The 14,665-nt window shown below is 41.2% G+C and overlaps 1 protein-coding gene across 6 annotated transcripts in view; it reads left to right on the top strand.

The window, feature by feature from the left end:
* Nucleotides 1-3,813: 3,813 nt before the first annotated feature.
* The window catches only part of ARPP21 (cAMP regulated phosphoprotein 21), a 196,840-nt gene continuing 185,988 nt past the window's right edge, over nucleotides 3,814-14,665 (top strand). For all 6 annotated transcript variants that reach the window (XM_027656000.1, XM_027656006.1, XM_027656005.1 and 3 more), the window contains exon 1: nucleotides 3,814-3,945. The gene's annotated coding sequence lies outside the window, so the exon portion shown is untranslated. The remainder of the gene's footprint in view (nucleotides 3,946-14,665) is intronic.

Here is a 14,665-nt window from a genome sequence, read left to right as displayed (position 1 = left end):
TGGTAAGCTGATGGTCAATCCACCCTTCCCCAGTGTGGTAGAGATGGCATAATTAGACTTCTGTAGGAATGTCTAGACTTCTTCTAGGATGTTCTGGAAATCTCGCTTTGGAAGCAGTTCAGAGGAGCTCAGCCTTATCTCCCAAAACACAGCCTCGAACATCACACACACCATTTTGCACACCGGATGGAGCACTTTGAGTATTGCTATTTTTCAGATGAACTGATACACTTAAGAAACTGAAACAGAGCAAAAATTTAATGATTAGTATTCAAAGATGAGATTAGATCCATGTGCATCAAAACATTCAAATTTTTGTTTGGATAATTAAAGGGTGGCTGACAGAGTTCAAAAATAAGCCTCTAGTCTAGTGATTAAGGCATTTTGCCAAGCTAAAGTCCAGTCGTGGAAATATGTGAATATTCCTTTGTATATACAGACCGGCTGGAAACTTTCATATAGCTTTTGTCTTATAAAAATTTATTCTACCCATTCTACTAAAATAGCAACAGTATTAAATCGTAGACATCTCCCTCAGAGTGCTTTGTAGCTGCAGCTGGATGGGTGGGGCCTTTTGTTGGGTTCAGTTCCCTTTAGACAGGGAAGGGAACATATTTTTTTCATATACCTTGTCACAGCTCTAACCACCAGGTGTTTTGGAAAAAAGGAAGGAAAAGAAAGAAGAGAGACATAATCTGTTTCTTTGACCAAATCTTCACTATGAACTACAGTCCCAGCTGTTTAGTTCTGCTGTGACAAAGTACAGCCAAGTAAACTCAATACAGATATTTGGAACAGTTGTATTGAAAACTAGAGGCATCTCCACAACAAGATGAAGCCATGTGTGTCTTTTGAGCATCCAGCTCTTGTGGATCTGATCATATCTATTTTTGTCCTCTCATACCCTTGGGAGAATATTTCAAGGGGCTGGAGGGGTTAGACTAAAAAATTATTTTCTTTTCATTATTGTAATATAGATTGTCATTTTCATTATTTTAATATTAATTCTTCTGATAGTAGTGCATAGCAAGCTAGGTCAACATCACAGGAGACCATACACTCGCTAGAAGACCTATGATGCTACAAAAAAAAAATCAACACATATGTGAGAAAACGCAGTAGTAGGGTAAAATCTCTTGTGAGAATTGCATGCAGGCACATCCAGGTCCAACACTAGCATCCTGCCAGAGCCTGAACAGCTTGTTTCATGTTCTAAGGGCTTGCACAATATTGAGTGATGATACCAGCTGTGCTCAGGTTCTTGAATTACAACTAGATGGTGGCCATCAGGGGACACACCGTGCCTGCAGGAATGGTTGGCTTGCTGCTAGAGCAAAAAGCAGAAGGTTGGAAGCTGAGGTTGAGAAAGAAATAAGTAGTTTCCTGAATCTGATGTTTATTTTAACTGTCTTGGAGAATATGGCTTTGCATGCCAAATTTTTGTTCTGATATGCTTATCTGCTAATGGTATATGCTGGTATATTGTCCCATATATAATAGAAGCTTAAAGCAGACAGTTAAATCCCAATATACTTGGAGGTGAGATAGTCTCTTACCTGCAGTCAAACTTTGCAGCCAGATTTGGGTTTCATTTAGCTTGAATTATTTGTGATGAAAATTCTAGCTGAGGACACACATTTCCTGAAATAGATATACGACACATGCCTCAGCCACAAAGATCACTCACTAAACTGATGTCTGGTCCTTTCCTCTTTTAAGGAAAGCTGTAATTTTCTTCCACAGTAAGCTTAATGCTTTAGACAGAAACCAAACAAAGCAGAAACCAATTTAAGTAATTTGTTTATGTAGGTGGCTGCACATGGTCACTTAACAGATTGTGTCACATGAAGACAAATCAGACTTCCCATGTTCCAGTTTGATATGCATTATAAGGACCAGAAGAAGTGGATCTGAATTCTCATTCCTTAAGAAAAATGCTCCTTTCTCTAGTGGGCTGGATTACATAGCTTTCATCACCTCGCACCTTTCCTATGAAAGGCCGTAAAATACAAGGAAAATTTTCCAAATCTACCAGCAATGCTATTTGAAAGATTTAAATGTTATTTTTATTTTTTTTTTTAAGATTTAGTTTAAAGATAGATGTTCTACTTAAATGGAAATATTTTTATACTGAAAGACTGGAATGATTAGTCAGGGAATGAGTAGAGATTATTTGGCTATTGCAGTCTGGCAAGCCCATCTTGATTTGATTGTGTAAACAAACAATACATCTAGCAGGGAAGGGGAGAACCTGCCCAAATCTTGGCCTGATTTATATATTACTATCAAAAGAGAGACTTGGTTGTGGAAATTAATCAAGATTCTTTTCCCCAAGGATCAAAGAGGTTACTCAGAGGATGCAAGGGGAATGTAGGGATTCAGCTGTGTCACATTTTCTTTCTAATTGAGCTGTCTAGGGAGCCTCCCACGTTTTGCAGAAATGGAAACATCCCGTTTCATTTTATCTTTCTCAGACTGCAGCAGCCAAGGTCATGCTACGTTTACTTTTGGTGTTTGTCCCTTTAATTCTCCTACGGTTTCACAAATCCTTCTCATGTATTTTTAAATTTTAGCATATAATCACATTTTTTTTAAAAGGCACCATCTGGTCCCTGACACGGTTTAAAATAACAACCCAGCCAGCACGCAACCAGCAGCAAGACTCTACACCTTTCACAACCAGTATGAGAGTTCCCCCACCTATTTTTCTCCACAGACACTCTCACCATCAGATTCCTCCTTCCAGGTCTTGCAGAAATTAGGGTCTTGCACCTCTTGCTTTCTATCTTTTTCATCTCAAACGTAGTCATTTTACGGAAACAAAATAGATGCACCAGAGGAGCTTACAGCTAGGACTGTGGAAGATCTGCTGTGAACAGCTCAGTCAGAGAATTTGGAGTTGGAGCTCACGTTTAGTGAGCTGCCCTTTGGTGCTTATCACTTCTGCAGTGCATGACTTCACTGTGTCCCCCGGGTGCCTGGAGACCCTGCAATACCCACAGAGCAGAGGGAAGCAAGCACTGTAAAAATTCCTTTAAAAAAAAAAGTTGCCGCATTCTGCGGGTATTTTATTTTAAGCAGGACATTAACATGCTATGCTATCATTTCAGGTTATGCTGGGCAGGAAGGTTTTCTTGATTTTGATTTTTATGAGTCACTTATAGCACTAGCCTATTTTACTTTCTTGCTGCATGTAACAGCATTGTCTGTCATGATGCTTTCCCAGTAGCCACAAATCAAAGCATGCCATTAAGCAGTGTGATTGTGTGACTGTCACCCTCAGCACGGCTGAGGCTCGACCTGGCGTTTCTTTTCTAGCTGTTGGAGGACATGAGGTTATCAATGCCAAGGTAGCAGAGACAGTAAATACAAATACATCCTTTCCTATTTGCAGCCAGCAATTTTGAATGGACCAAAACCACTGCTGGAGACAAAAGCAGGCTAATGTGATGAATGGGAAAGGACTGCACAGGGCTCTGGGAGTTCTGTGTAGGTTATCCGTCTGGTGGGATATTCACTCTTTTTTTTTTGTTTTCCTATTAACTAAAGGCCAAGCTGAACAATTATTTCCCTACAAGCTGCTCTGCTCCTGGATCATGCTCCTGTCCCCGCTGCTCTCCCTTGGTGCTGGCAGCATGGGTGGTTAATATTAGCTGCACAGCTGATTGTCCTGGTTGGTGCCCTGCAACAGGTGCAGGACGGCAGCCGCACTGGAATCCCGCCCGGACCGATGCCGGCGCTGGCACCAGCCTACCCATTATATCAGGAAGGGGCACGTCCCGTCGCCACGATGCCCCGACACCCTGGGCTGGCCCCAGCTGTCTGCGGGACGTGGAGCAGGGTGATAAGTGCCCAGGGAGGCTGCTGTGGAGAGAAGCAAACCGTGTATCCTCTGGAGTGGGAAGACGGGAGGCTACTGGATGGGACTACTGCTGTGTGGATGTGGTAAGGAGGAGTTCTCAGCAGAGCCCCAGGCTCGTGTTTTTTTGTCATTGTTCTTAGAGGAGGGAAACACACATAAACAAATACTGAAAATCAAGTATCGGCACTGTGAAATGAGCAGACACAGGCTGCATTTGCTCATCATGTTGGCTGTAGTTTCTTTACAGCACAGTATTTGGGGGTTGCACTAGTTTCAATAGGCATTTTAATTTTAGAATGCTCCTGTGAAAAGTTACTTTCAATTCCAGTGGTGATTAGATGGTGATGATATGTTTTAATAATAAACATGTGAGAGATATAGAAAAAGAAATCAAATATGCTGGTTGCACTTGTGGAGAGGGGAAGAAGTGCTGTTGTTCTGCTCTAAAATTATCTGATCTGGTTGCTCTGGGGTGATATCTAAGGTCTCCCATTTCCTTTTTTATTTTTCTTTTTTTTTCTTTCTCCCCTTTTTTTCTTTTATTTTCTTAAACCATAATAGCATTTTTTGGTAAGAACAACAAAATGTCTAGGTGGGATTTGCATAGCATAAATGTTGGAGAGAGGAAGAAGGAATCGAAAGACCTGTAATGTTTCACAGGATCACTTCTAGTGTCCTGTTGTCTTTATGTGACCCCTCTCCACTGACTGTGTGAAGAAAGGCAGGGCTGTCAGGCAGATCAGTGTGCTGCAGTGTGAACTGTGCTGAACAGTGTGTATGTCTACAGTGCCATGCCTGTGTGCATGCTCACGGAGGGAGAGAGGCAGGTTTGCTTAGGGAGTTGAGCAGGCTCTGTCTGCAATGTGGCACCCTCTGTGTGCTGGAAAACAGATACCGCTGCTGCTTCTAAATTAAGGAAAAAAGCAAAAATAAAAAAGAGATTAATCTCTAAATTCAGCAATTTCTGCTCTGAATTGGTCCACAACCAAGGGCAGTGGGTCAGCCTGAAGTAGTGCTCCTGGAGAGTTAGATTGATGCAAGAGACTGAAATCAGTGCAATCTCTCCCTTGATTATATTAGGCTTTGGATCAGCACAATCCTTACTATTTCTATTTCTATCTACGTGTAGCTGTGAAACAATTTTTTGGGGAGTTGTGGAATAAATAAGCTCTGTCTGGGCCAAATAAATACAACAGGGAACTGACAAGAAAGATCCAACTACATAAGTACCAGGTGTTTCTAAGCGTAGTTTAGGTTTAAGTTCCTTCCAAGAGACTTTTTTGATTGAGGCCATTAAAATTTGGACATAGTCTCGACATGAAAGAAAGAAAATGCCTTTTCTCAGCACTACTTGTGACTATTGCATGTGGGATTGTGCCTCAAAGCATGGCTCTTTGCTGCAGGAACCATTATGTCTTGGGGGATTGTGGGATCCTTCCTGGGCTAGTGCCTCTGACTGAAGACATGGTGATACTGTAACACTATTACTGTCCTGCTGGTCCTGACCTCTCCACAGCCAGCACTGTGCTGGGGGCTTGACGCAGTTGTTTGGCAATGAGGACACTATGTAAACTATGATAATCCCTTACATCTCACAGTGCCTTGACTCATGCTTCCAGCCAAACTTTTCTCCAGCTCCCTCTCTGTTTTCCACCATCCACCCACACTGCCTTCTATTCCTCTTATTTTGATACATGAAGCAGAATTTGCTGTACCTCAAACTAGTGCTTCAGCCATGCCTGAGCAGGAGCTCCTGCACAGGGATGGGCCAGCTGGTGTTTTGCTGGAGGGAGATGTGCCAAGGCAGAGGGAAGATATATGGCTATATCCCCTTGAAAATCATTTATTTGTGACTTTGAAAGGGTCTCTCTAAGGAGCTCACAGAGAATCCATTTGTAAATTTGATGCCAGTTTTTAAATGTCAAATGAAAGTGGATTTCACTGCCACTAGAATTGGTAGCTTCAAGTCCCTCAGGAGAGGTGCAGCAATCTGTGTCCCTGGAAAGTCGGATGTGTCGCCTTGCAAAAGATCTTGTATCCAGGTAGGAAAGCACAAATGAACATGTGGATCTCCAGCAGTCCTGGGGACAGGAGAGCACATTATTGAAAATTTTATTTATTTATTAAACTGTTATGATAAAATGCTCAGAGTTACAAAAGTTTGAGAAGAATAAAATGTTTATCCCACTTTGTACACAAATCGGTGATCTTGAATAGAAGTTAGAGGGCATATCCAAATAAGTTTTAAAATTAACCTTTCATAACCAAGGTCATGCAATCATCACTCAATCCACACATTTTTAATTTACTTTTTAAATTAAAATTATGTATAATTTTCATAGGAAAATGACATTATGGGTTTATGGGCTCCTGTATTACATTAGGTAGTACATAATACTCCTAAGTTACCCTCCTATCATTCTAATAATTTCTTGGACATTTAGTTTGTAATTTCACTACAACATATAACAAGAAAATCCAGTTACATTTCTAAGTAAGATGGAACTTCTGTTACTGTAAACACATTACCTGGTCAGAATTATTTTAATTTGCTGTTAAAGAAATAGAAGAATATACTCTAATGATGTATACATCTACATAACAAGGAATACAATCCCTTTTATTTTTTAAAAAATAACAAACATCTGCATTTTCCTATGCCCTAGGAGTATATACACTTGTATGCAATTAAGACTATTATTTCTGTAACATACATAAACCTTGGCTAACTACTCATAAAATTGACCCTTTTATGATCCTGACAGCACTGCTGGTGAAGCTGATGATGGCCAAGCATTCAGTCAAGGTATCTCTTGGTCATAAATTAACAATCTTGCACTTCTGTGAATTTGTAAAGGAACACTTCTTTCTTCTTCTGTCACAGAAAATGTGATGATGGCCTGTTCCCTCCTCACCAAGGTCTAGGGACAAAGAGCAAGGGAGAAAGGCTGTTTGGCAGAGAGACCGGGAAGAGAAGACCAGGACAGATTTTCCATCAGATGCTCTCCAGAGCAAAGGCAATATCCAGACAGATTTGTCTACAGCTATAGTTGTGTATTTTTTAGAAATTCTCACCTCCTAAAAATCAAGAGAGAGAATCGAAGTTACTGGAAACATAGAAAAAGAATGCATGAACAATCTTACTGGGTGCTGAAGAGGTACATCAGTGGAACTACATGACCCACCCTTCAGGCAGGTCTGAGGAGGACACACCCACGTGGAGCTGGGTCTGTTGCTGTTGAGGTGCCTCCTGTTCTTGCCTCGCTTATTATTGACAAACTTCACTGGCAAACTAGGGTAATGTTAACATGTTCTCACTATACATGATTACATTCAGACGTCTTTGTCTTGAATCTAGATCTGTTTCAGATCTATCTAATTATAATTTTCCCTTGTAACTTTTCTGTCAAGTTCAGACGCTTCTCCTCTGCTATGATGGCAACCTCACCTTTGCTTGCACTCTTACCTCTTGCCTTCAGCAATTAAGAAAGGCTAGGTAAAAATCAGTGTATCCCAGTCTTCAGGCTAAAAACATTCATATGCACAAAGGCTGGGAGGCGGGATAATTATTCAAAAGGAAGAAGGAAACCTTCATCCATTTCTCCTTCAAGGAAGAAGGGGGTGAGGTGTTCATAAAGCAGGTGGGTTGGATTCTCCTGTATTAGGACAATATACTAGGAAAGGCTCATAAAGACAGTGCCTCATTGAACTCTCAGCAACACATTGACTGCTCCAGGCAGGTCAAGTGGTAATGGAAGAATGACGAAATGGAAAACAGCAGCAACCCAGGCCCCTGGAGCTCACAGTGGTGAATCCCTGTGCAGTGCAAAGGCCCAGAGCAGGAGCAGGGTAGGTGACTACTAGTGATGGATGATGTTGAGACCTCAGAGAGAAATGATATAATAAATGGTTGGTCTGACACAGTAGGAAATGTTTGCGTAGTGAAGTGACGGGTAATAAATAAGATTGTGTTGCTATAGATCCTCCAGGCAGTGCTGGAGCAAAAATACTTTCTGATTTTCTTTAAGGAAGAAAGGTGGAGAGACAAGGACTCTCTTTGGTAATAACCAGGCATGAAAACTATGTTTGCTGCATACAGTCAGTGTAATCTAAGGCTTGATACAGATCCAAGTCAAGTACTGCTGCAGCTGTAGGTTCTCAGTTGTCATAGCTAAGGTTACAAAACAACTTCTCTTGCAGTTTGTCTAACGTCACTGTCTGGAGCAGAGGCCCCACTGCTAAATCCATTGGTTAAAACATTGTCTTTTCTTGCACTTGTTATCAGGGTTGCCACGATGATTGGAACAATCAGTTTGCCCCAGGATTGACTAATTATATGTGATACATGCTAATATATAGAGGGATACAGACTCAGCTTCTCCCCTGAAATTACCAAGTGTTCATGTTTATAATTTACTATAGGTATTTTTCAGGAGGGGAGGGTTGTTGGGGTTTTTTTGGTGGTTTGTTTATTTGGGTTTATTTTTTTGTTGTTGTTTTGTGTGTGTGTTTTTTTTTTTTAGTTTTGTTGTTGTTGTTGTTGTTTGAGGGTTTTTTTATTGTTTGTTTGTTTGTTTGTTTTATATGAATTTTCCTCTCTTGCTTATTTTTATTTTAATTGAATACCAGAAACAGACCTCTGTTGCTGCTGCTGCAATCATTAACTAGGTAAGCTCACCATGCTAGTTTTTGATAGGTAGATAAATGCCTGGATATAGCATTAAAAATTAATAACTACTTTGATTAAGAAACCTATTAATTGCTTTAGAAGTCTGGAAGGGATTACTCAAGAAGCAGGTTAGCATCTCTTGTTAAAAAAAAAAAGGGGATTATTCTGGCTATATTTTTAACATTTTGAGCTAGTTTTGGAAGTCTTACCTATAACCAGTCTTGCCCCTGAAACCAGTGAAACAAAGTCCCCTCCTTTTTATTTTTCTTGTAAACACCTAAGGAATGTATAAGAAATTTCATACTGAATTTTTTTTTCAGTATGTATCTGAGGGTTAGTGAGCAACAAGGGAATGAGAGTACTGAAATGATCTCTTCCTAGCTGCAATGTTTAAGGTCTTGTACAATGCATTTCAGAATATTTTCTGTGGGCAATTTTTGGTGGCTTTCTCCCCCTTGAGAATCCTCCTTCATGTAAATGCCAGCTATCCTGCTGTCCATATTTAAAGGGCAACTATCTTGCAGGAAAAATAACCCTCTCTAAAATTTCCCATTTACACAATTGAGCTCTAGTTTCCAAAGATTACCCTGATGAAACTGTGAGTTTTTGAGGGCTACTGGTAATTAGGATGGGGGATATTAGTGAATAAGGAAAGACCAGAAGAGCACCCCTTCCAGATGAGGTGCTGGTGTCTACAGTGGGACTGCTAGGACTGTTCAAGTGAGTGAGTAGTTATAAAATCAGCACATAAGTAAATGACATAGTATGTGTGTTTTTTCACACATTTGTAATTTTAGAAGCTTTGTCATTTCAATGTCCTCTTGTGCACCTAATTGTATATCTCCCATTTTTTCTCATCCATATTAAGGGTTTCTGGGACTTATAACTTGGAAGGGAGGGAGGACTATTTTGGAATAGGCAAATAGTGACCTATGATTTGACTTACAATATTAGGCAATGGCCCAACAGTTGCTATATAGATCTACCGAGTACTAGTGTTTAGAAAGTGAAGTCTGCAAAACAAAACAAAGCTTTTTTTCCTGAACATACCCCTTAACTATGGTAACTCAATGTGACTGGATAGATTCTTGCTCTTTCCTGTGCTTGGCAGCACACTAAGCCAAACTAACTGGATTTTAGGATTACTTGCTGTTCAGTACAGCATTGGCACCACAGGATTATAGCACAGGACTTACCAGACACTGGAGTATATAATATTAAATCCTGAAATATAGTTTCCGTAGTATTGCATTACATTCTCTCCTCATCAACCCAATGTTCCCTAAACCCTGTATTTTCAATGAACAAATAATTGTTCTACTACAGATAACTCTAATAGGGTTAAACCTATTTGGTAAGAAAGACTGTATAGTTTTACATAGGAGAAAAATAGTTGTGGAGGAAATATGTGTGTGGTGAGTTGATAATTATCTACAACACAGGTTGGTTCCAACATCATATTTATCTTAATTATAAGAATATGTTCGAGAGATAAAGTTTCCCTAGAAGATAGCTAACTAATAGCAGTGGATTTATCTGGTTTGCTACTGCTAGTTTTATTTGTAGATTTTATATGCTTTACAGAGTGATTGTCAATATGGTTATCCCCACTTTACAGATGAGAGATCCAATTTCTTGAAGACTAGAAAAAAAGTTGGAGGGCAGCACCAGGGCAGCACCAGGTCTGCTGCCATCTCTGTCCTCTTGGACTTTTCCAAAGAACATTTTACTACCATCCATAACACTGCTCCCCATTGCAGGCTCCAAACAGCACACACATATTTGGGGTTGGATTTCAGCCCCACTGCTCTCCTTTTGCTCACAGTGCAGTAATGAACTGAAACAAAACATTATTCTGAGGGCTGTGTGGACTTTGCTAATGCCAATGAATAAGTAAAGCTTATTTGTCATGACAAGGTGATACTTGTATATTAAGCCAGATTTTAGGCTGCTAAACAAGAAAATCTTTCCTAATTCTCATTTCACATAGGAAACAAAATTACCAAGAAAGGAAAAAAAAAAAAATCAATATTTTCAAACTGGGAATGTATGTTTATCAGCTTTCCGAGAGAGACTGAAGGCAAAATACAAAGCCTCACATAGCAATTAAGTTTGAGGAATTTTGCCTTGATATTAGATTCCTTTTGCCTTTTCACACTTGCAGACATTGGGAATAAAAAAGCAGTGTCAAGCCAGTAAGGTGCAGAAGGGCAGGGAGCTGAACTGGTTACTACTGTTGCAAATGTTTGTCAAGCCCTCAACAATACCCTGAATTCAAAGCCCCATTGGTTGTGAGAGAAGACAACATGTGGAAGGGCAAGAGCTGTCGCTTTGATTGGCATTGGTTGTTTGTGATGGTAGTGTTGGCAGGAGACAATGTCAAGAGTTTAAGGCCCTCCTCTTGCTGAAATGAGTCAACAGACATGAACACCATCTCTGGCTTCAGCGTGACCCAGGCAAATACAATCAGAGTCCCAATGTCCTTTGGTAAACCAGAACGTCAAAGGGTGGGAAGCATAGCTGAAATGATTTTTTAGAGAAGGCCGTATCTGAATAAGCTTATACTAGAAGTTTGTCAGGAAAGCTCAGGAGTCCTCTGTGGAGGTTTGAGCTGTGTTTGGTTACAGGAGAGGGTAGGTCTTGGTGTGAACTCTCCTTCTCCTTTGCTAGCCTGGGAGATAAAGAAGGGCCCTGAGAAATTTCAGTATTTCAACCATGTGCTGTTAGAGCCTGAACTGAAATCACAGGATCACATAGCATATTTAAATTATCAATACTTCTATTACTATTTTTACTTTTGTAGCAGTATTTATATTGGGAGTCCATATGCCTGACAAACTGCAGAAGAGATTGGTATGCCTGTTTTACAGAATGGGGAAACAGCTTCCTTAGGCAGGCTGATCACCAAAGCAGTTTTGGTCTGACTTCTCCTCATAAAACCTTTTTCTGCATTGCAAGGAGGCTTCAGCGAACATCACAGCTGAGATGAGGATGGTTTTGGGTAGCAAATTATGGGACAAAATCTTCCAGCCAGAGCTTTCATGAACAGCTTTAGTCAGAGTAGACATCTTCATGTTTGGGCCTTGGAAAGGGGGATAAATCAGTCTTAAATGAGCAATTTTATTGATAAATACCTCAGTCTGTGATGTGCGAAAGGATCTGGTGCTTTTCAATGAGTGTAAACTGATCTGTGCCATAGTAGCTAGATGATTCATCACGGGAAATATCAGAAAACTGAAAATGCCTCATGACAAGTGGTCAAATGCAGTTCAGGGCTGATTCTATTGCTATCCCGAGTATTCGTCTCCAGATCATTAACTATGGTCGGAGGTGCCTCTGCACTGCTCAGACTCAGAGCCACCAGCTCCACAGCTCATCCCAATTTTTCAGTCTGTTATTCAGAGTGAGGAGATGGGAGACTACCTATTCATCTAGCTTGGGATACTGGGGAACAGCAGGGATCAAATCCTCCTCTCCCTTCTACAGCACCTTGCCTTCAGGCATTGAGAAGTTTAGGAGGGACTTCCTGAACAGTGTGGCATCCCAACAATCCTGTTTGTTAGCCATGACCCTCATGAATTTGTCTAGTCCCCATGAAGGCTTATTTTATACTTCATGGCCTCTGCAGCATCCTGTAGCAGTGAGTCACAACTTAATTACACCTTGTGTGAATAGGTTCAATGCCGCACTGGAACCAGCAATTAGTACTTGCAGCGGTGATGCAACGAGACATTTTCTGTGTGAAATGTACTTTTCATCAGAGCTGCCCCATGAGAGGAGCTGCCTGTTGAAGCTCGCAGGAAATAACAGTTTCAGGGGGAGAAGGGGCCACTGCCAGCCATCATGTTGACGATGAGCCAGAGGAGATAGTTAGGTACTGTCAGCGTGGTGTCGCACACCTCTTGCTACCAGCCATCAGAACAATTAAAAAACCTACATTGCTCGCTGAACTCCAACTGCTTATTTGGTTCACTGTGGCCATGGAAACACCTGACCTATTTACACCTTCAGCAGAGTGACTGGTGGTTGGTGGAAGCGAGGTGGGAAAAGCGGAATGCTTTGAATTTGGACACTGGAGACTTTTAATTAAGATGGTGTGTGTGAATGACTGTCTGTGTGCTCTCAAGGGAGAGTTGGAGGAACATGGCTCCAGTAGGCCAGGGGTTCCTGCACTAGTGCAGCTGTACCATCGGGTGCTCCTTAAACAAATATGATTTGCCCAGAGCCTCTGCTTTGCATACATAAAATAACACTTTCTTACCCACCATTTCCAAAGGTCTTGTGGGAATTCATTCTCCTGTCACTTTGACAGCAAACTACTTCACACTCTCTCTGCAGCATTCATCCCTGAAAAGTTCCCTGTAGTTGGGAATCAGCTTGTTCTACCCAGGAAGGAACAGAGAGGAGACTTGTTCTGCACAAGGCTTGCCTGTGCACCTTACAACACTCATCTGCTCCTTGCCTATTTCTCAGTACAGCTGGAAAGGTAGGAAAGAGCAACATAAAGTCATTTGGACGCATCAAATGGAGCAGGAGATTTGACTTAATTGCAGCTGGGGCATTTACTTAGGCTGCAGATTTCCATGACGGGATAATGCCATGTAAGTTATCAGACTAGGGGCACAGAACATATCAAGCTGAGCTTCCAGATTGTGCTCTTCTGAGGGCACGTATTAATATAAATGGGCACATTAGATTCTAGATAGCAGTTACCTGAAATTGACCCTAAAAGGAGATCTGCTGGAGAGGGGAAAATATTAAACTCTAGGTGTAAAGAAGACTTTTGCAGATACAACATAATCACAGTGCGCATTAAGAATGAAAGGAACTTCAAGACTTTAAAGATCTGTTGGGAAATCTTGAGGAAGAAAGGATGTTTGCATTTGATATTAGTGAGAGAGAGTCTTTAATATCCCCAAAGCATCTGATTAATAACCATGGCATCAGACCTCAGGAATGCAAATTTGGTAGCTCTTTAAGATGAAAGCTCCCCCTCCACATGCTTTTCTTTTTTTAAATTTTTTTTCATTGCACATTTCAAAACCATTCATGTTCTGGCAGGTAACAGTTTTTTATCCTGAAAGTAAGGGTTGACCGAGGAACAAACTGTGCAAATTCTGTTCTCAAACACCAAAATTAGAGAGAAAATACCATCTGTCTCCTCTCCAGCCTACTCTTCCTGGTTCCAATAATACCTCCTAGTGGAGAAACAGTCACGAAGCTACCAACACTGTGTACAGCAATGCACCATAATGCAATAGTTTGTGTTTGTGGGGGGACTGCTGCTTCTCCCCAGAAGAGGTACTTGAAAGCCCTGTTCCCAGCTGGATGGGGAGGATGTTCACACTGCCTTGTGCTGCTGGGCCCCTGCCTGGGTTTGGTGGGACTCCTCTTCCACTGCAAAGGCTTTCAGGTGGCATTCCTGAGAGTTTTCTCCTCGACCTGCTACAGCAATCAAATTGATGGAGCTTTGACAGCAGCTGTGACTCATTTCAGGAAGAAATCCACTTGAGTGCTTGTTATCACTTCAGTATCATTTACATTTTTCCCTGTCAGGGTGAGTATTTTGTCGTGACAGGGCACAGACTGTTTTCTTTGCCCTGGGAAGACCATACAAACAGACTTCCTACCTGGAAGTTAGTGCCAGAAGCTCTGCAGCTGGCTGTCTCTTGTTTCTGATTTCTTTCTTTTCCTCCCTCCTTCTTGTCCTTAATGGTTGTCTGGCTTTTGTAGACTAGTTACACAACACCATTTTTTCCCTCTTCCAGCATCACTGAGCAAATTTCAAGGCTGTGGAGGAGAGAGAGGAGAGCCTGATGCACTGAGCCACCTTTGCCCATCCACTTGTATGGGCAAATTGGGGTATAATAGGTACAGTTGATTTGAGACTGCCAAGAGTTTGCTGCCAAATTGAATTTTTCATAAACTGATTACTGCAAAGTGCTCTTGGCAAAGGAAAGTTAACACCTTTGTACCAAGCTCAGCTCAGCATAGCTCATAAGAGGGATACTGTAATAATAATTGTCTTCTGGATCCTTGGTCAGGATTTTGGATTTTCTGAGAAACTGTTTCCATCCCCATTCCCTCACCCATGAGTAAATCCACATAAGGCTTTTTACATAGCTGTTATTGGT

This window comes from Corapipo altera, unplaced genomic scaffold (genome assembly GCF_003945725.1).
Source record: "Corapipo altera isolate COAL_440 unplaced genomic scaffold, ASM394572v1 59, whole genome shotgun sequence".
NCBI classification, from domain to species: domain Eukaryota; kingdom Metazoa; phylum Chordata; class Aves; order Passeriformes; family Pipridae; genus Corapipo; species Corapipo altera.
The sequence above is the reverse complement of the archived record's forward strand: the minus strand, read 5'-3'. Positions and strand labels throughout refer to the sequence as shown.